General features: G+C 40.0%; 1 protein-coding gene and 1 pseudogene across 1 annotated transcript in view; one reads left to right on the forward strand and one right to left on the reverse strand.

Moving 5' to 3' along the window:
* The window catches only part of SNTG1 (syntrophin gamma 1), a 416,897-nt gene that overhangs the window by 3,899 nt on the left and 390,634 nt on the right, over nt 1–22,364 (forward strand). The gene's annotated exons all lie outside the window — the stretch shown is intronic.
* On the reverse strand, nt 10,000–11,111 carry LOC132342157 (alpha- and gamma-adaptin-binding protein p34-like; annotated as a pseudogene).

Genomic DNA, 22,364 nt, shown 5'->3' on the forward strand with positions numbered 1-22,364 from the left:
AGTGGGACAGAGATTTCTGGCTTGAACCTTTATATTATACAAATATTATAGAAACACTTATCAGTCAGTATTATTATTTAGACCATCTGATTATTAATACATGACTGAGCCACTTCACTTCACTTCAGTGTGATTATTGACCATCAGATCCTATTGCATTGGAAGGTCCACAGTTTGCTTTTGGAATTGCTTGCTTGGGTTTGAACCAAGTTATATACATGTTTACAAAAAATGTAAAAGAAGAGATGATTATTTTGGAATTTAAGAAGTCCCTCGATAATTGATTTGTTATTTTCATACTGATTAAAAGATTCTAGGCAAGGAACCTGGTTATTCACCCAGTTCTATTAAGAAGGCAAAAGCCACTGAAGAAAAGTGTATCCTAAGCCAGAAATTATTTCTATAGCTATCTCACCTCCAGTGAGTCATAGACTGGCACACAAATGGAGAGACCTCTCATTTTGTATTTTCTTCCTGTTGAGCTTGGCAGAACGAGTTGTGCATGGCATGCATGGAAAGAGACCGCATTCTGCAGCATGAAGTATGTTATGCATCACCATGTAGCAGAACAAGACTTGTTTGACAGTCAGGACATGGGGATTCTTGAAAGGCTGGTCTTAAGATCTTGGGCAAGCCACTCAACCCACTACTCAACTTTTTCTACCTAACACGGGGTACTTTATCTACCAATTAAGATGCGGTCCTCTACATATTGTTGACATCTAGGTATTTGTGGAATAAATGAAGAGATGCATATGCTGGAATATTGGAAAGTCTCAATATGGTGCTCTTGAGAGTATTTTGGAAACTTAAGTGCTATATCTTTGAATTATTATGTCATCTCTTATAGCAATCATTCCTTGACTCCTCAAAAAAGTCCCTTCTATTAGTACATGGCAACATGCTTCTTGCATTTTAAGAGCTTAAATGTAGGGAATATAATATTTCCCTGGGAATTCAGCATCAATTTTCTTATATCTCTCAATGGAAAAAATATTTTAATGCAGGGAGGACTTCATTTAAAATTAGTATTCAAAATTGACATCATGCTTTAAACCAAATAGGCAAGACGAGGTCAGCGTGACACCCAAGTTCATTTTAATTACCCTTGACCCTTGAGCAATGCAGAGGTAAGGGGCTATAACTTTCTGTGTAGTCAAAAATTCATATGTAACTTTTGACTCCTCCCAATAGCTTTCCCAGGTGGCTCAGTGATAAAGAATCCACCTGCCAGTGCAGGAGACCTGGGTTTGATCCCTGGGTTGGGAAGATTCCCTGGAGGAGGAAATGGCAACCCATTCCTGTATTCTCACCTGGGAAATCCCATGTACAGAGGATCCTGGAAGTCCATAGGGTCACAAAAATGTCAGACATGACCGAGTACAACGTGCATACAAATTGACTGCTAATTGCCTACTCTTGACCAGAATCCTTACAGTAATATAAACGATCCATTGACACTGTATGGTGTATATTTTATGTATTTATGATGTGCCTAAGTTTTTCTTATTTTTTTAGATTTTTTTTTGGCTATGCATTTCTTCAGATCATCACCAATCTCAAAAAATTTAAATATATTTATTGAAAAAAATCTGGGTATAAGTGGACCCATGCAGTTCAAACCCATGTTATTTAAGGGTCAACTGTACTTTCATTTTGACCTGAAATGAATCAACCACTGCATTTTTGTCATCATTTTCTGGTCTGTAAAGGAGAAGTAATGTTTACCATTAGTTATCCCAATAAGGAAGCTCATAGGATTAAGTGGTCTTTAAAAACTCAGCATCTGATAATACATCCAGAAAGCAATTTGTCTTGCTTCACCAACTAGTAAGGATGGAGTGGAGGGTAGACAGCGTGGGGCTGGTCCATGGGCGGCCCTGGAAATGCTGTGGTCTTGGTTTTCATAGGTAACGCAGGAAATCTCCAGTTAAGTAACACCTCATGATTTATTTTTTTCATCAGTTGGAATTTTAAAAGTGGCTATGATTTTTTAAAAATGTAATTGATAAGCATTTGGTCTGTATAGATTTCTAGAGTATCACTAAAAATACATCAAGCGTAAGCTTGAGAAATCTAAACTACTATTGGTGTCATAGTCAGTTTCCATATAGTCTGCTGGTTAAACTATTTGACTGAACTGGAAATGGAAAATTATATAATTGTCTAGTCAGTGATACAATGATGATAAGTTTTTGGTTTGATTTGTTATCATTTACCAAAAAAGAAAAAGTTAATAAACAGTAGAGGAAAAAAAAAAAAGGAAAAAAGCAATGGGTGAAAAGTCATTAGAATAATGTCATTTGATCCAGAACCAGATTTTGGGTGAAATCTCTTGGTTTTTACCTGATTTAATTGGAATAAAATGGACTGCAAGCTGGACTCGGCACAGAGCCGCAGACCATGACTACTCCAATTTCAGTACCATTTGTTAAAAACCAAAACTGACATATTTCATCAGTCTTTTTCCAGTCCTTTCTCTCTCTTTCTAAAAGTGGGAGAATGAATCAGGACTTGGCAAAATAAAACTTCATATTAATATCTTTTAGAAGTTTACAAGAAAATATATCTCTAAAAATGAGGAGTGGCTAAGAAGAAATAACCGCTCCATTTCTTTGGTCAAAATATTGTGGGAAAAAAGTCCTAAGAACAGGCAGGAATGAAGCCAGATCAACAATGTTCCATGATGTGTCTCTTCTGGCAACTCTTCCCCTTCTTTGTCCTCTGATACCTGCAATAGCAGCTGTGAAAAGTGAAAGTTAGTTGCACAGTCGTGTCCGACTCTTTGTGATTCCATGGACTGCAGCCTGTCCTGCTCCTCCGTCCATGGAATTCTCCAGGTAAGAGTACTGGAGTGTGTTGCCGTTTCCTTCTCCAGGGGATCTTCCCATCCCTGGGATCAAACCCAGGTCTCCCACATTGCAGGCAGATTCTTTACCAGCTGAACCACAAGGGAAGCCCACAATAGCAGCTCTAACCAGATGAAAGCCTTGGGGAACTGTAAGACCAAGAGGAAAACAGAGAACCAGCTGTTACTATGGTCTGTTAAATGCAGCGCTGCCTCCAATACAAGTTTTGATGCAGTATTCAAGAAAAGGGGAGAGGTTATATTACAAGGTGGAAAGAACAGCAACTGTCCATTGCAGTGTCATAAAGAATTTACCAAAGCTTTCTAGGTCAGTTTCTATATCTACCATTGATAGAATGCTCAGGAAGGTGGGCTCATAGGCTGTTGTCTCTCTAAAAGCTTGTTTTTGCAGAACGTTTTATTAACAAGATGAAATGTTCATAATGTGGCCTCGATGTAATTAAGATACCCCAGCTTTGTGGGCGTCCTTTCAGTTTGTTACTCAGAAATGACTAGTATCCAGAGGACACACAAACAGAGCCAGAGACCAATGTGGGTAATAGTACTTCTGGCTGGAGAGCTGTTTTTTCTATATTTTTTCCTGCAGTTTTATATAATATTTCCTCATTTATCAAGTGGTAAGCCTATACCAGTTTAGCTCAACTATTTATCCTATGTTTCTCTGTTCTGATTTTAATCTTGAAGAAATAAAACTCCTAAGAGCAGATTAATTTAATTGCCTGAATACACCTCTGATTACAGCTCATATGAGCAAACTGTTATGTGGTCAGGACCTTTAGAGCTCAGGTAAGTAAGATGAGGGTAGTTCATCTAATTTACTACATTCACAAACACTCAGGCTGTTCATTTTTCTTTCCAAGTCCATCCTTTTTCTCTATTTACAAATCCTTTTGTGTGACTACTGAAAAATGAAACTGGCCTACTATCTACCCAAGCAATGTGTTTTTGTTTTCCATTTCATATTTTGTTTCCATGGCGGCAAATTTCTGGGAAGTCCTAAAGTTAGAGTATTTCACTGTTATATGAGGTTTTCATGGGCCATATGACTACATTCCAGGCGACCCAACCTCCTTGAGTTCCCATCCTCAGTGAGACTCAGCACTTCTGTGGCTTCAGCAGTTTTGTGAAATTCCCTCTCTAGGGCATCTTACCTATGAATCTCACAGCAGGCCTGAGGCAAACATTCTGATTCCTATTTTGCCAATGAGACAGTGAGGTCCATAAATGAGTCTCCATACATTGAGTCAAAATTAAGATTTGTGTCAATATTTCATATTTTCCATACTTTGTAGGTGGTTTGGAAAGAAGAAATATCTCTTGTCCCATTGATTACATGCTTCACTTGCTTCAAATTATGATTATAAACAAACAAACCGAGTGATTGTATTTTACTAACTTTTGCTTTTACTAAGGAACTGGAAGGGTTTAGATTCTTAAGGATTTGAAAGGTCTTGCAGATTATCTTGACCTTAATCTTATTCAGTGGAGGAGGGAATGGCTACCTATTCTAGTATTCTTGCCTGAAAAAATCCCATGGACAGGGAAACCTGGCAGGCTACAGTTCTTGGGTTTGAAAAGAGTCAGACATGACTGAGCAACTAACACTTTCACTTCCACACTGTTGTACAAATAGGAGGGTTTGTAGATGTTGTACTCATATGTTGGATGTCATATTTTAGAAGCATTGGTGAGCCAGAAAGGACCAGGGTTGATTCTGCTGCAGTGATTCAGGTTTGAGGTGATGAGAACTTGATCTCATGAGGTGAAGGTGAGCAGTGAGTCAGTTGAGACTGGATGGTAAGGTGATGGGTGATGGACTGGCACATAGGAAATGAATCAAGCTAGGTCATGTGCTTGGTACCTGCCATGGGCTGGATAAATACAAATGCACTTGGGAATAAAACACCCATCTTTGGAAGGAAAGGTGTCAGACCTGACTTGGGACGTGTCCTCTGAGTGGAGAAGAGGTGGAAGGACCAAATGGCAGGGAGGAACCTTTGGTTTCAGAAAGAGGTACAACCTGACATGTCCAGCTCAGAGCTGGAAAAATGGAAATGATTGCTGAAGCCATGAAAATATAGCCTTAGTCTCTCAGTCTTGTCCAGTTTTTTTCGACCGCATGGACTATAGCCCACCAAGCTCCTCTGTCCATGAAATTCTGCAGGCAAGAATACTGGAGTGGGTTGCCATTCCCTTCTCCAGGGGATCTTCCCGAGCCAGGGATTGAACCCAGGTCTCCCGAATTGCAGGCCGATTCTTTACTGTCTGAGCCACCAGGGAAGCCCAAAATATCATATCTTACATGATAAATCTAAAAGAAATACAGATAATAGTTGGGAAGAGACCTATTTAAAATCTTATTTTTTCCAGTAAATTATATATTCATTTTAAGTGATCATGTAAAATATATCAAACATTCAAGTAATTACTCATTTTTGTCACTGGAAGATTAACTTTCTTCCACTGGTGATATGTAACCTGTTGTTGATTTTACTTGAAAGGCTGCAATTGATCTTCAATAATAATAAAATATCTTTTCATTATATAATTTTTATATCTCATTAATATTAGATCTTATGTAAAACTTCCACATTTTGCTAAAAGAAATTTTTGATGGTAAAAATAAGTGCAGTGTTATTCAGATCAATCTAAGTGTCCTCAGTGCTTTTTCTCTCTCATGAACTGAATAACTTCCATGGGAATGACTAGAATTTTCAAGCCAGGCCAGGCAAACAGAAATTTGTTTTTGTCTGATTTTCAAATTCCTTTCTCCAGCCTCTCAGATTCTCCAGATAACTTCCTGACTGTATCTTGGTATAAAAGGAATAAATTATCTGGTTTCTGGTGGGCAATTAAGTTTTCTAAGCCAACAGTGTGCCATTTAGCCAGTTACCTTGCAGAGCCCTAAAAGGCCTCCAGTAATGTGCAGGGGACGATGTGCCACCAAACGGTGGGGGCTATCCCCTCATCACTGATGCAGTCCGTGGTTTGGTACATCCACAGGAGCTACTTTGACTCAACGAGTCACATTTGCATCAACATGGGGGTTGAGTCAGTGAGTCTGTCCAAGGCTGGCCCACAGAGGTTAGGAGATGTGGACAGGGAGCAGGGCACTGCGAAGGGGTACCCTGCCTTTGAGAAATGCAGCTATGCTGTCAACTGCTATCTACGTGGGATCTCTGTGCCATTGTCTGTGTACTTGGCAACCATCGGCAAGTCAGTCACTCACGGCTACAAGAAATTATCTGATTATAGATTTGTAAAGACGTGTTCTTTGTGAAGTAATCAGCTACTCTGCAGCTGTGAAATTAAAAGATGCTTGCTCCTTGGAAGGAAAGGTATGACAAACCTAGAGAGTGTATTAAAAAGCAGAGACATCATTTTGCTGACAAAGATCTATATAGTCAAAACTGTGGCTTTTCCAGTAGTCATGTATGGATGTGAGAGTTGGACCATAAGGAAAGCTGAGCATGGAAGAATTGATGCTTTCGAACCATGGTGATAGAGAAGACTCTTGAGAGTCCCTCAGGCAGCAAAGAGATTAAACCAGTCAATCCTAAAGGAAATCAACCCTGAATATTCATTGGAAGGACTGCTGCTGAAGCTCCAATACTTTGGCTACCTGATACAAAGAGCCAACTCACTGGAAAAGACCTTGTTGCTGGGAAAGATTGAGGGCAGGAGGAGAAAAGGGAGACAGAGGATGAGATGGTTAGATAGCATCACCGACACAATGGATAGAAGCTTGATAGTGAAGGACAAGGAAGCCTGGCGGGCTGCAGTTCATGGTGTTGCAAAGAGTTGGAAACGACTTAGTGACTGAATGCAACAACTACTCTAGTATTAATGTAGTGACCATGGCTATTTTTGTCCTTGTCTTTTTGACTAATGGAGTAATTACTTTCTGCCAGTTATAAAATTCAATGACCTCAGTGTAGATGGCCGGTCGACACAGCTCTGTGGTGAGAACACTTCTGGTGTTTCTTAGGAGTTGCAGTGATTCTACTTAGCTGTTTACTCGTGTTCTGTCACTATTCCACCTGAAATATCCTTTGGGAACCTTTGTCCTTGTACCTCTAGGTCATATTCTGGGCAGTATATGCATACAAATTACATACTGTCCTACCCACTAAATCACAGGTGTCCTACATTTTTCGGGCAACTGTCAACAGTATTGATGGGTGTTGATACAATGGTCATGCTTATGAATGTATAAAACTGTTTTGAGAAATAAGCAATTCTATTACATAGAATTCAGTGTGTCTTTTTTCCAGTGAAAATGAAATTTCTTTAAATCATATCCATACTTAATTTTTCTGAAGTTTTCTTTTTTTGGTTATGTATAAAAGCAGGAAATCATAAAATAATCAGTTAAATGGAGCCTAGAAATAATTTGGTCTTCCCAGGAGGCGCAGATGGTAAAGAATCTGCCTCCCAGTGTGGGAGACCTGGTTCAATCCCTGGGTTGGGAAGATCCCCTGGGGAAGGAAATGGGTACCCACTCCAGTATTCTTGCCTAGAGAATTCCGTGGATAGAGGAACCTAATGGGTTACAGTCCATGGGGTTGCCAAGGGTTGGACACAACTGAGCATCTGAATAACAGCAACAGAAATCATTTACATTATTTTTACAAGCATATAATTCGCCCCACTAGGCTATTTTCTTCTGAGCAGAATTAACCAATCTCCAAATGAAATGCCCTCTCTTCCTTCCACGTGTGTCTCCAGAATATTTGCATGCGAGCTACACTTCAATGTGCTTAGCTTTGCCAAATCACTGAGCTTTTTTAAGTTTATCAAGGATACACATTAAGAGATTGGATGACACACCAGTGGGTAGAAGTCCTGGGCATGAATCTGAGACTATGTTATCAATATACCTATTCTTAATGAACATAGAAGTTGACCACTTGGAACAAAGCCTAAATGTGACAAAAAAAAAAAAAAGTGTTTGGCATCTGATGAATTACTTAGCATCTCTTTTCGTAAAGAATAAAAGCTCTCTGGCTCCCAACAAAGAGTTTGTGAGCTGTATGGCAGTGTTTTGAACAAGAAGATCATTTATAAAAGCAGTCTTTATATTTAGGAAATAATTAGGGATGCAGCTGCAGGTTTTAATGACTTTTAATAAAGCCTGTTATAAAGTGAATTAGCAATAAATGCTTAGCAGAATGATACTGAATCAGGACATGATAGAACATTATTAGATCTGTTTATTGGATTGTTAAGGCAATATATGTTTATGTAATACCAGTTTTGTCATTTTCTAGGATATTTTGAAGGAAAGTTCAAGGTGGGTTGCATTTTAATGAATGGGAGGAGTATATCAACTAGCTCTGATAAACCAGTAAATGTTTTCATTTATAACTAACTGATAAAGTGAAAAATCTGAAAGCTTCTTAAATTTCTGCAATATTTGGAATTGTAGAACAATATTCATGTTGAAGATACAGTATTCTGATCATTTAAAATATTTGAGTCTTTCATAAGGAAAGTTGAATGTACTTTGTAGAAAATAATACTTTGTTAGAAATAATCTGTGCTCAAAGCTTGCTTGGTTGGCATTGCCAAAATCTAAATTTCAATGTCAAGTGCTCAGAATACTGATGAGTAGATGCACATACAGCTCATAACTCACCAGTTCCTGTTTGCCCAAGTATTTTCAGGCCACCTGAGCATGCAGAATGATACAAGGTAGATTCCTTTTAGGGATCAAGTGTCGTCTCTGACCTCAAGGAGGCCGGAGTCTAATGAGGCAAAGCAAGGGTACCTGGAGTCATGAAGTCCCTAGAAGACAGAGCTGGAGATATACTCACCGATCAGCAGCTTAGGAAGCTGACCCTCAGAACATTCTGGAAATTTGCAAAAAGGTTCAAATTTGGCTCATGGCTGAATCAACATAGAACCATAAATTATGGTTTAATCAGTGATGATGCTCCAAGGATGGTAAAGGAAGATCAAATACTGTTTATGGCTCCTCCCGGAACTATCCTTCAGAGTAAATGAGCAACCCAGGATGATGAGAAGCTAGAAAAGATGTAAGTCTTAAAGTCTCAAGCAGGTGAGATTGAATGTCCATTGGAGACGCTGTTAGCATAGCGATGCTGTATTTGAATAATCACCTTTTTAACTTCTTATTTATTTTTAAATAATTACAGACACAAAGGAAATGGCAGAGATATTTCTTGTGAAGTCTTCCCCCAGCTTCCCCTTTAAGATAAAGATCTTAAATCATTATAGTAATGCACCATGACCAGACATTGATATTGCCACAGTACTGTCAAACAGATTATGAATCTTATTTACAGCTCATTTTTTTAAAAAAATAAATGAATCAGATTTTAATCACCTGGCTTTGTTAAACCCACAAGATCAAGTTCACAGCTTTTTCTAGTCTGTTTTCCCTAACCACATGACCTAATGTATTTTCTGAAACCTTTCGTGTTTTAAGAAAAACATATTCCACCTTTTGTTTTGCAACCCCAAAGCTGATTTCCCTAACATTCCCTGTAAATGGCCAGTATTCAACCTCAAAGAGACACTGCTGGAATGCAGCTAAACTACAGTCTCAAAGACCTTCAGAATAGTTTAAGAAAAAAAAGTTATTAAAGAAGATAGCCTCCAGTGTTCCCTGGAGAGGTTCTTCCTGAATGTCCCACTCACTGAAATCTTCCCTCTGGAAACTGCAATAGTCCGTTCCTTCTGTCTCAGGTTCTTTGGTGCTTAGACAGTGTTGCACAGATGGGTCTGAGCCGTGTTTCCATAGGTGACCTATGGAGTCCATACCCACACCAGGCCAGCAGCGGTTCTCAGCCCATGTGCCCTGAGCCAGTTGAGAGCCATGGCAGAGTGAAGACTCAAGACGTGCACTATGGAGTGCCTAGAAAAGCAAAACTAAGGGTTTCATTTGCTGTATTTCCCACTCTTCCTCTGAAAAGTTTCCCTTTGGTGATCAGTTCCCCTGGAGCTGACCCCTCCAGCCCTGGAAGTAACACAGGTACTGAGGCATCTGCTGCCTTGAGTTTGCATGCTTTCCCACCAAGTCTGCTCCTTAGTGTTACTATTTTGGCAGAGATGTCTGGTATTCAGAGACAGAAGAGCAATCTCCCCTTGTTTTGAGGGTATGAATTGTGACAACACAGCTCTGCCATCTCAGGTAACAAACTCTAAGAAATAAAAGTTTCTCCACAGTAATACTAATACAAAAGTCTCAGGATATGATCAGTGTCAATGGCCTATATAGGGAATTCCTTTGTTGTTCAGTTGCTCGGTCATGTCCAACTCTTTGCCATCTCATGAACTGGAGCACACCAGGCTTCCCTGTGCATCACCAACTCCTGGAGCTTGCTCAAACTCATGTCCATCGAGTTGGTGATGCCATCTAACCATCTCATCCTCTGCCACCCCCTTCTCCTCCTGCCTTCAGTCTTATATTAGATGGACCACCTTGATGATCCAAGAGTGTTTCAGTCCTCTCTGCTGCTGGCAGATGGGGCTGCTCTGAGTGGCAAGTTTCTGCTGATCTGGTGCTATGATTTGCTCCAGCCGAAGAGCTTAGAATGCTAAAGCCTTGGTTCCTCTCATTCTTCACCACTACCAGCCATTGGCATTCGAGGCTTGAACAGTTTGCTTTACTCCTGTAGTTCTTGGAACTCATCCTCTTCAGGCAACGTTTCTACTAAGTTCTACCAATTCAAACCCATGTTTGACCACTTGAGCTTTCTGTCGATTTACACTATTTTCAGGCACTCTGTTGCAAACCAAGATCATCAGGTAACCACTCAGGTAACCATTATTCTGCCAGTGGAAGCCAAGAGGAAACACTATCAAGACCAGATTTTTGTGTGCTGTTGAAGTAAACTACAAATGCTTGGATAGACTGCAGTCTCTGCGGTGACGAAAAATTTGTGTGGTCCCACACGCAGATTGATATCTGCTGAGTACTGTTTATTGTCAATGGTCTAGGGATAAAACCTCATGGCTTCATTGGCAGTCCCCTCCACAGTAAGATCTTCTATTCCAAGAATATGTTGTATTAGCTGGTCTGTGGATAAGGTAGAGGAGCAGCTAGTGATGAGTGTGTAGGGAACACCAACAGCCATAGCTCGTTCATCCATTTTCATCTGAACTCATTTGCATGTGTGTAGTTCTATATAATATACCCTGTGTGTTGATTTGTATCACTATTATCACAATCAAGACAGGTCTTTTTAATGTCTGCAACAGAAATTCCTCACCTAACCCTTAACACTGTGACCACTCCCCACTCCCCTAGAGACACTCATCCATGCTCCAGCTCTAGAATTTTGGCTTTTTTGAGAATGTTATATTAATAAGATTGTGTAGTCTGTGATCTTTTGAGATGACATTTGCTTTTCCATTCAGCATAATGAGATCTACCCAGGTCCCTGCTCATGTTAGGTGTTTATCTCTTTTAATTTCTGAGTAGTATTTCATGGTGCACTTGCACCAGCTTTTTGGCCATGTACTATGTGAAGAGTATTTGGATTGTTTCCAATTTGGGGCTTCTATGGATGTTATGAACATCCACATAGAAGTAGTTTGTTATGTAGTAATATGTAAACTGAATATATCTATATAAGTTTACTTGAATGCCTAACAGAATATATTAATAGTATTTCGAAGGCAGGCCGTAAGCAAAGGATTTGAAACAAGTAATACTGTTTAAAACTTGGCTTTCCACTGATAAATGATGACAGTTTTGTACTCATTACTTTTGCTTTGTGAGCACTGGTTTCTGATATGTAATAGGTGTAAAACAGTATTTTCTCTAAGGCAATGCAGAATCTTAAACCATTCATTAATGGTCCCACATAATTATTGATTTTTAAAGAAGAGATTTTAGTTAATGTCATGTTTACTTGATTTTGTAAACACAGAATGGACTGTAGACCTAAATGTAAAACACAAAACTATAAAACTCCTACAGGACAACATAGGAGAAAATCTAGGTGATCCTAAGTATGGTGCTGACTTTCTAGATACATGAACAAAGGCACGATCCATTAGACAAAATAATCGAGAAGTTGGACTTCTCTAAAACTAAAGACCTCTCCTCTGTGAAAGACAACATCAAGAGACTGTGAAGGCAAGTCACAGATTGGGAGGACTTATTTTCAAAAGACATGTCTGATAAAGGACTCTGATCCAAAATATGTGAAGAACTCTTAAAGCTCAACAATAAACAAAATGATCAACTCAATTAAAAAAATGGACCAAAGATCTAAACAGAGACATCACCAAGGATGATATACAGTTGTCAAATAAGCATATGAAAAGATGTTCCACATTTAGGACTAGTCCAGTGCTGTAAAGGTTGAGGGAAGCAAAAATTAGTCTAGATTTGTGGTTAATAAAACTGGCCAAGGAGTTCTGAGACTTTTGAAAATACAGCTTCTAGACCCTATTCCAGATTTGCTAAATCCTGTGATTCATGGGGTTACAAAGAGTCGGACACGACTGAGCGACTGAACTGAATCTCATCTCTGGAGTGAAAGAGTGCGTGTACCCTTGTGTGTGTGCACATGTGCATGTATATGCATGCACCCGCATGTACGTGTACATGTATATGCATGTGAAGTACACATGTGCTCAAGCACACGTCTATATGTGACATGTATGTATAAGTGTGCATGCACGCACACATGCCTGTACACATGCATGCCTGTACATGTGTATGTGCTCATGAATGTGCACACGTGCCTGTACATATGTGTGCTGCATGAATGTGTGCATGTACACATGTGTGCCTATACACACATGCATGTATGTGCAAGTGTACAGGTATATGTGTTCACACACATGTCTGTATATGTGTTCATGTACATGTATGTGTACACACATGGGTCTGTGCATATGTGTGTACATGTGCCTCTACTACATGTGTGTACATATGTTCATGTACAAGTGTGTATCTGTATCATGCATGTGTCTATATGTATGTGTATTTATGAGAGAGAGACAGAACTCTGGGGTATTCGAATGTCATCTTCTGAAGTGAAGTGTCTGAAGAGCATCCTAATGAAATGAGGAACTAGAAGCATTCCCTCAGGGACTCCTCCATATCATTTCCCTTACTAAAGGCATTTGAAGTCATAATTCCCTTCTTGGTGTTGGGCATGGGCAGGTAGAGTTGTGCAAGTGGAGATGTTGGGTCACTGGGAGAATGTGTCCCCATGACGAGGGGAAGCTCAGCCAAGAAGGAATCGTCACAGTAGAGGAGGTGGGTCTGTCTGAAGATGTGCCAGTCCTGCGTTCCTAGTCCACTGGAGACAGAGGCCAAGGCCTTGAACCAAGGAGTGAGCACCCAGCTTGGATGCAGTCACTGTGGCCTCTCTGTGGTGCACCTGTCAGGATTCTTTGTTGTCCACCCACAGCTCTGGCCCAGTGGACTCAAGCTAGCATCCTCACACCTCTGCCAACATAAAACTCAACACTGCAGTGCACCAGAGCCTGGCAGGCACCCTAGTTTCTGGTCTTTACAGTTTATGTCCTCGTCTTATTTTTCCATTCATTTTTCCTACTGGACCATGACACATGGTTGTACCATCTCAGGTTTTTAAATATCCTGCTTCAGTTCCCCTGATTTTTCAATGGATATGGATGACAATGAACTTTGGCATTCACAGTTTTAAGGAACTAATTGATAATATGAAAAGGAACCCAATGAAAACCAATTGAAGTTGAAATTAAAAATGTCTCTAAAAGCTGAATATTATCCTAATTGGAATGGATTGTACGAACTAAGTTGGCAGTGGCTGATGTTGTTTATGAAATGCAAGAATCTTGAGGTCAGAGCAACCTAATGGATGAAATTGAAAGGCTTCATGCAAGGGTAAGGGCCATTAGCAGGTTGGCCAAAATCGTGTCAACCAAATTGTTAATTATTTAAAATAAATTTAAAAATTGATTTAAGCAAAAGGAAGGTTTTCCTTTATTTTTATATGTGGCTTTCTTAATTATTTGCCATGAAAAATTCAGGTTGCTGAAAGCATCAAAACTACTTTGGCTATTTATTAGTATGAATTAATTTTACAGTGAACTTAATATTCTTAGAAGAATTATTATGCAACCTGCAATTTTAGAGAATTGTAGAAGTATCATTCATGTTTAGTAATTTAAATATAAATTTCCAGTTGGTTGAAGTGAATTTTTCAGTATCTTGATTGTGGTGATATTAAATACATGCAGCTTGTTGTATGTCAGTCATCCTCACAAAGGCTGTTACAATTAATTTCATTTGTTTCTTTGTAGTTTGGAAAGGTGACTCTTAGGAAATTTGAGATGATTGACGTGGCTTGTATTACATTCTTGTTGGAGAGTGCTGGCTGAGGGCTCTATCTTTCAGGAACTGTGGGAACAAAAGGTTCATGAAACATCATCCCCAGGGTCCAGGGAGCTACGTCCAGAAGTATGTCCAGAAGATGGAAAGCGTAGGAAGAGGGCCTGGGCTTTTTCAACAAATAGAAGACTTGAGAAGCCATAGCTAAAAGCATTTATGAAAATAGCCACCAAGTGCAGGGACGTTATTAGACCTGGATTTCCCATCTCTCTTTGGAGTTGTTCTGCTCTTGGCGACACTGTCATCTCTCCTCCTCCCTCTTTTGCATCACCTCCCCTCTTCTTTCTGGATCCTCTGCTTCTCATCCTCCATCCGAGTCCACAGCCTGTTTCTCTGCTTCCTTTTGTATCCTGCCAGGGAGCCATCTTGTTTTAAAAATTGAAGTATGGCTGATTCTCAGTGTTGTGTTTGTTTCATGTGTACAGCAAAGTGAATCAATTTTATACATAGACATGTATCCACTCTTTTTTTTTACTCTTTCCCCATATAGACCATTAATCAGAGCACTGAGTAGAGTTGCCTGTGCTATACAGTAGGTTCTCATTAGTTACCTATTTTATACACAGTATCAATAGTGTATATGTGTCAATTCAAATGTCCCAGTTCATCCCACACCACTTTACCCCTTGGTGTCCATGTGTTTGTTACCTCTGTCTGTGTCTCTACTGTTGTTCAGTTGCTAAGTCGTGCCCGGCTCTTTGTGACCCCATGGACTGCAGCACACCAGGCTCCTCTGTCCTCCATTATCTCCCAGACTTTGCTCAAACTCATGTCCATAGACTCATCTGTACTAGTGTTCTAGATTCCACATGTGTGTGTTAATGTCTGATATTTGCTCTTCTCTTTCTGACTTACTTCACTCTGTATGACAGGCTCTAAGTCCATGTCTGTGCAAGTCATTGGTCTTACACTCTTGTTTCTATTGATATTTGAATCTGCTTCTCTCCTCCATGGCTGTACCTGCACCCTCCTCACTGGCCCCCAGACTCCTTCTAAATACATACCACTTTCAGGTCGATTTTCTCAACGGGAAACCCCACTGTTCCCATGCCCTTGCTTACTACCTGCACTGGTGCACACAGAGTGACTCCTCAGCCGGATTTGCCAAGCTGTTCACAAGCTGCCCATGTGTCTTTAGTCCCGTGTGTGATCCTTCCCCGGGGTGTGGTTCAGTCCCATGGGATCAGCTCAGCACATGCTGAACACTCTGCAGGCCATAGCTCATTTAACCTGTGTAGGGAAATTGTAAGGCAAGTAGCAACTGTAATCTTCACTTTATACATGAAGAAACAGGATGCATGTTCATTAGATCAGATCCTCAGGATGGAAACCTGATTCACCATCATGATTCACATTATATTTGCACCATCCGGCCAGACTTCACATCTAGAGGGCTCCTCACTCCATTTCTCCCCTTCTTCCATTATTTTCTTGGACTTCATGGTAGGACTGTAATTAATTATACTACTTACTATCAGTCAGTGACTCAGCCAGAAGCTGTGATCATTGATAGGTAATTTGAAGGGAGTTTAATAAATGGGTTATTTACAAAGTGTGGGTGAGACTTGGGGAAACAGCAGGCACATCGAGCATCCTCCTGAGGTGCCCAAAGAGGTAAAGGATGGAGGGCAGGGATCCCACCTGGCCCCAGAGAAGGGACCATATGAAAGAGCCACCCGCCATGACCTGCTTTCTTTAGAAGGCATTTTGCCACCCCAAGGACTCGACTGGCAGAGACTTGAGAACAAACACCCCCAGACACTTTTCCACAGCCCCCGTTTCTTGCTGGCCCCTTCAAGCAGAAACTAGAGGAGGAGAGATATAGTCTATGCAGGTCCACCTCCTGTGGCCAGAAGTGATGAAGAATACAGGTCAAAGAGTTTTTAAAGATGGGAATAGCCCTATAAAACAGGTGACATTTTGTGTGTGTTTTAAATTTATGCTATAATCCTGTTCTCTTATGAATTACTTTCTCCAGTGTATGCAAAGATACCATTATGTTGTTTATGTCCTTGTAAAGTTCAGTACTCCTAATGGTAAAGAATCCATCTGCAATGCAGGAGACTCCGGTTTGATCCCTGGGTCAGGAAGATCCCCTGCAGGAGGAAATGGCAACCTACCCCAGTATTCTTGCCTGGAAAATTCCATAAACAGTGGAACCTGGTGGGCTGCTGTTCATGGGGTCACCAAGAGTTGGACATAACAGCAATGAACACTTTACACTTCAAGTGCTGCATAGTATTCCTACTAGTGAACTTCTGCATTAACGTACCTGTCTACTAGTGGACTACTGTATTACACCTGCCTGTATGTACTAGTGAACAAGTGCAGTAACCTATTTACCTACTAGTGAACTGTCTGCAGTGAACGACAGTGAACTACTGCATCACACCCAGATTGCTTCCAGTGACCAGATTCTGTGGGCAGCAGTGGGGTAGAGCCTTTCTGTATGTCTCCTATTGACTTATGGGTTTGCTGGGTCAGAAGGTTTGCACATTTTCAATTACATTAAGTACTGCCAGACTATTTTTGTTTGAATTTTTCCTCTCTTCACTTGTGTGTGAGGACTTCCACTTTTGTACATTCTGAACATCCTTTGGCATATGCCAGTCTTTAATTTTGCTCTTCTGTTGGGTAAAAATTATTAAGTTGATATTTAAATCTGTATTTCTATTATTACTAGTAAATTCTAGAATCTTTTCAAATTTTTCAGTCATTAAGATCCCATCTGTAAATTGTCTGTTTATAGGCAGATGCTAATAAGTAGTTTAACTGAATGAAAATGACCTTAGTATTCATCTAATCACAGCCTTTTAAGAGCCCTTTGCCACTGACCACTTAGTAGAGACGCAGTAAATTTTCATTTAATAAAATGCAATGTACCGCATTTTATTTTCTGTACATCTAATTTCTGCCATTTGCCTTTTGAGTTGGCTCAGTAACCATAGGTAACAAGTCATGAAATGACTCTTTTAAGCTGTCAGTCAATAGGCTTTTAAAACACACGGACTGACAACTTATTCTCTGGCTGTTTCCTGTGTCCCATCCACCCCCAGCTCTCCTAGTCTGCCAAGTGCGTTGGGTTTCAGAGGAAATTCTGAGCACAGGGCCTGTTTGGGAAGACAGCAGCTACTCAGAGGACCTGCTGCATGAGGGCCGTGCGGGAGAGATGCAGGCTGCCTCCCCAGACCATCCTGATCTGACGTGTCAGGAGGGAGCCTCCTGAGGCGGTGATCTTGGACTGATAGACGCAATTTAATGAACTTGAATTGGTTAAACCAGGCGCCTTTGATGGACCAATATTTAACGCACTGTTGGGACCACCCTGGGCATTTAGAGTCTAGAACATTACCTAGATGGAATTCAGCAATAAACTGCCCCTTGGTGGCGTATATCTGAGTGAACACCTATCTTTCTAAGGCAGCTCTTCACCCCATGTTCCTCTGCATTCCAGGAACTATTATTACTGCTTTTCCTGAAATGGTAAAACTGAAGAACAAGATTACCTTCTAGAGCTAGGAGTTATAGACCATCTCTCAGGGTAAAAGGTGTGAATGTGGGAGCATCCCCATCCCACCCCCTTGCTACCTCAGAAGGCTTGAGCCAACATTGCTGTGTGTCTTACGGACACTATTCTGTCCAACTTGTAGAATTATAATCCTTGCCTCTGTCACCCCATAACCCATGTTTTTCAAATGTCACCGTGAACCCCACATTAACTGTGTCTTATTTGGATGGAAATATCTCTATGTTTCTTTCCAAATTATGTTGCATGCTATATTATTCTATTAAAATAAGTTTTTTCCCTAGACAAATTTTGCATCACTCAATGTAGCACATTTGAATTTTATTTCCATAAATATTTTTAAAGCAATCACATAAGTTTAACTGCTTAGTTTTTGTTATATTAATTTAGCTAATGCATTATAAGGACTTCCCTGGTGGCTCAGACGGTAAAACGTCTGTCTACAATGTGGGAGACCTGGGTTCGATCCCTGGGTCGGGAAGATTCCCTGGAGAAGGAAATGGCAACCCACTCTAGTACTCTTGCCTGGAAAATCCTATGGACGGAGGAGCTTGGTGCAGGCTACTGTCCATGGGGTCACAAAGAGTCGGGCACAAATGAGCGACTTCACTTTCACTTTCAATGCATTTATTATTTTTTTTTAAAAGTTTTAAAAAATTAAAGCAGGAAAATTTAATTTCACAAGGTCTCTGAAGCATATCAAAAAGTTATAATGTAAATGTAAAGTTAAGAAATTATTAATGGGCTAAAATTTATGCATTATAATTTTGGTGTTTACTGTTTAGTAATTTAAAAAGTGATCTTTCTAAATGTCCCCTCCCAAATTATTTCAGCAGTCACTCTATCCATAGTTCATGCATCTCTGGATTCTTGTCTGATTTAACCTAATGCCAGATCTTTGCAGGGTCCCAATTCTGACACATATTACATTTCACAACTACCTCACTGGGGAAAGAATATCTCCTCAAATGGTTAAACAGGGTATCAGGTTTGACTTTGCAGAGTTCTCTGTGGGCCGTGAGTCTAAAATTCTGTTTTAAGGATTAATGGAATTTATACTTGTTATTCTATAATCAGTAGACCTTGTGTTAGGAAGAAGTAATTGGAGAAAAGATATTTGTGTCAGTTTCATAATATATGTTCTTAATTCTTTAATCTGAATATTCACTACTGTTTATTACTGTGTTTGTCACAAAGTTCCCCAATAAAACATTAATTGACATGAAATTTGCTCTCATGGTGTGATGAATATTCTGAATGTATATTTAATAATTATGTATTTAGCGCTCAGCTTAAGACACCATCCATTCAGTTCATCTTTTGTCTTTGGACTTACAATGTTCAGAGCAGTGTCAGAGTTTTGCCAAGTTACTTTGGTGCTGAAATGCACACACATTCCTAGGTAGATAGGTTGGTAGGATCTGTGGTTAAGGACTCGCATCTGACTGGAGGACCCTTCTGAGGTGTCCCTGGCAGGTCAGCATCGCCCCTGTGTTCTGCTGGGGACCTGGAGACAATAGAGAAGTTTTATTTTCAGGGGTATATATTCTGTTATAGGACTGCTCCAAATGTTTGAGCATCCATTTCACCGACTCTCAGTGGTCTTGTTAATCGGCTCTTCCCTCAGTAATGCTCACTGGGGACGTAGTGACACACGACCTGACTCCAGCAAGCATTTAGCTCACGTCCCTGAGTCTGCAGGTGACCCATGTCCAGCTCACTGTGCTGGGCTCAGCCTTGCTCTGGACTCAGGTAAGGGTAGGTCTTGTTGCACATGTGTGCTGTGCCTTCTGGGTCCTGTTCTCATGCTGACGAGTGGAGCATGCCAGGCTGGCAAGGACACAGGCTCGCTCATGGCCTCTGTGGCATCAGGTCACGAGCATCCACTCCCAGCAAATAGCCCCGTCCAGCCCAGTGTGAGTGGAGCAGGAGGCTAAGTACTTCCTCAACAATAATTCAAAAGATCATTCCTTTTAAATCTGATCTCTGCATGAAAGCGGGTCATTATAAGCTTCCTCTTTCACTGCAGATACAGTAGCTGAAAATCAGAAAGATTAAATGTCCCACCCTGGTGACAGCAAGGAGAAAGGCCAGCAGGCTCATCCAGGCTAATTGAGTCCAAAGCTGCTGTCTTTGCATTATTCCCATGGCTTCTCTCTGGCTCAGCATCCAGACCATAAGTACATCAATTTGAAAGAAAACTTCATACTCCCCTTAAGATTTCTCTTTTCCAAACACGCTAGTGTTCCTCCCGGTTACCATCAGAATCTTTTAATTTTCCAGATGAATTCCAGCGGCTAAACACTGTGGTCACCATTATTTCATACTCACAATCACATTAAAATCTGCTACCACCACTAGACAAAATATTTAAAATAATTTTATAGATAAGATAAATCAATATATGTCTGACCAGTTTAGGCTTCAATAGGAATCTTTGAATTAAATCTTGAAAACTCTGGGAGGTGTGTGTGGTTGTGGAATATATATATATATATATATATATATATATATATATATCCTAAGAACTTCAGTCCTTTCTGAATTTTACTTGGGTTCTGGGAAATTATTTTATAAAGTGTTTAAAAAATACTCACTTTAAAGTGGTGGTGGTAGCTTTTACTTTATAGAATTCCAGAGGAAGAGATTTCAGGGTTTCTTTTTATTTATTCATAAAATAGAAAAGAGAATATTTCTTAGTGAAAAAGGGAAAGAGAGGCTTACTAGTAAATAAAGTCTCACAGTGCGTTTCTGTAGTCAGACTGGGCCTTCAAATGTAATCTGAGTCTGCTCAATTTTATGAAAATCTTCTGTTCCCTGACACAGTGCCTCCTTTAATCTGGACAGGATCTAAACCATGAAAAGATGAACTTTATATCTGTGTTAGATAATTCTTAGGAGATGTAACCTTTAGTTGAATTCAAATTTTGTGTGAATTGCATACCATTTTAAAATCTTTTCTTAAAATGAACATGCCCATAAATGTTCATATTTTCATTTTTTATATTAACATGTTCAATATATGGGCTTCCCAGGTGGCACTAGTGGTAAAGAACCTGTCTGCTAATGCAGGAGGTGCAAAAGATTCGGGTTTGATCCCTGGGTCGGGAAGATCCCCTGCAGAAGGGCATGACAACCCACTCCGGTGTTCTTGTCTGGAGAATTCTACGGACAGTCTGGCGGGCTACAGTTCAAAGGGTTGGACATGACTGAGCGACTAAACACACAAACGCATAATACTCAAAATACATGTTTAACACATTTACTAAAATTAAGTACTCCTTGATTGTTGCACAAGATTAACAGGAGACTAAAAGCCTGTCCTCAGTACAGCTATAAATTATCCTCAGTGAGCATTACAGGCACAAACAGGACTGGAGGGGAGGCTAGGCTTGGATGTGGCTCAGAACTTCTGTGTCCCCAGAGCAGGGCCCTTCCTCAGTGTCCCCACTGCTGCTGCTGCTAAGTCACTTCAGTCGTGTCCGACTCTGTGAGACCCCATAGACGGCAGCCCACCAGGCTCCCCCGTCCCTGGGATTCTCTAGGCAAGAACACTGGAGTGGGTTGCCATTTCCTTCTCCAGTGCATGAAAGTGAAAAGTGGAAGGGAAGTCGCTCGGTCGTGTCCGACTCTTAGCGACCCCATGGACTACAGCCTACCAGGCTCCTCCATCCATGGGATTTTCCAGGCAAGAGTACTGGAGTGGGGTGCCATTGCCTTTTCCACAGTGTCCTCACACTTGGAAGTAAAAAAAAATCATAATAATAATAAGACGTCTAGAATTTGAAAGGACACAAATGAACTAAACATTTATGCGAATGTCTGTCCTGTGGAGGCTTTGTGAGTCTTATCCGTCTATAAGCACCATAACTCATATGTTCTCTGAAATAAAAAACTAGGGATATTGATACAAAAAGGTACAATATTAGCAAGTGTTTGATATTTTCTAGTACATCCTTATATTCCTAATATGTATGTTAAAAAGTTCTTTAGAGGTCATTCTAAATAGGAATATAACTATGTAATGCTTGGATTTATAACTTAACTAGAATTGGCATAAATATTTATGCTACTTTGGTCTCTTTGTATTTCAATGTATGAAATATGATCACAACATTTGCCTTTAAAATACTTCATAGAACATGAAAAAAACAGAAATAACTGGCAATGGGATATTTGATCTTATTCCATATTTACAAAATTACAAGAAGAAATAATTCCCCAAATATCTATTTTATCTCTTTAAAGTATTTTGGACATTATGAAAAGGCTTCTTAGAATCCTAAAATGATAACTTGAAAAAATAAGCTAATTCATTATTTCATTTAAAAAACTTAATAGCCCATATAAACAATTAAACCAAGAAATAACCACAATATAGTGATTTTTTTTAAAAAGTTTTGACCAAAAGTTCAATGCATTACTCCTTAATCTAGAAATGCCCTTTTGCAATTATTTGGTCCTTGTGATACTCAGTTTCTTCTTTTTTAAAAAGTATTTTTTTTTTATATTTGGTTGTGCTGGGTCTTTGTTGCTACGGGGGCTACTCTCTAGCTGCGATGCATGGGCTTCTCACTGCGGTGGCTTCTCTTATTGGCAGAGCGCGG

This window comes from Bos taurus, chromosome 14, assembly GCF_002263795.3.
Source record: "Bos taurus isolate L1 Dominette 01449 registration number 42190680 breed Hereford chromosome 14, ARS-UCD2.0, whole genome shotgun sequence".
NCBI lineage: Eukaryota > Metazoa > Chordata > Mammalia > Artiodactyla > Bovidae > Bos > Bos taurus.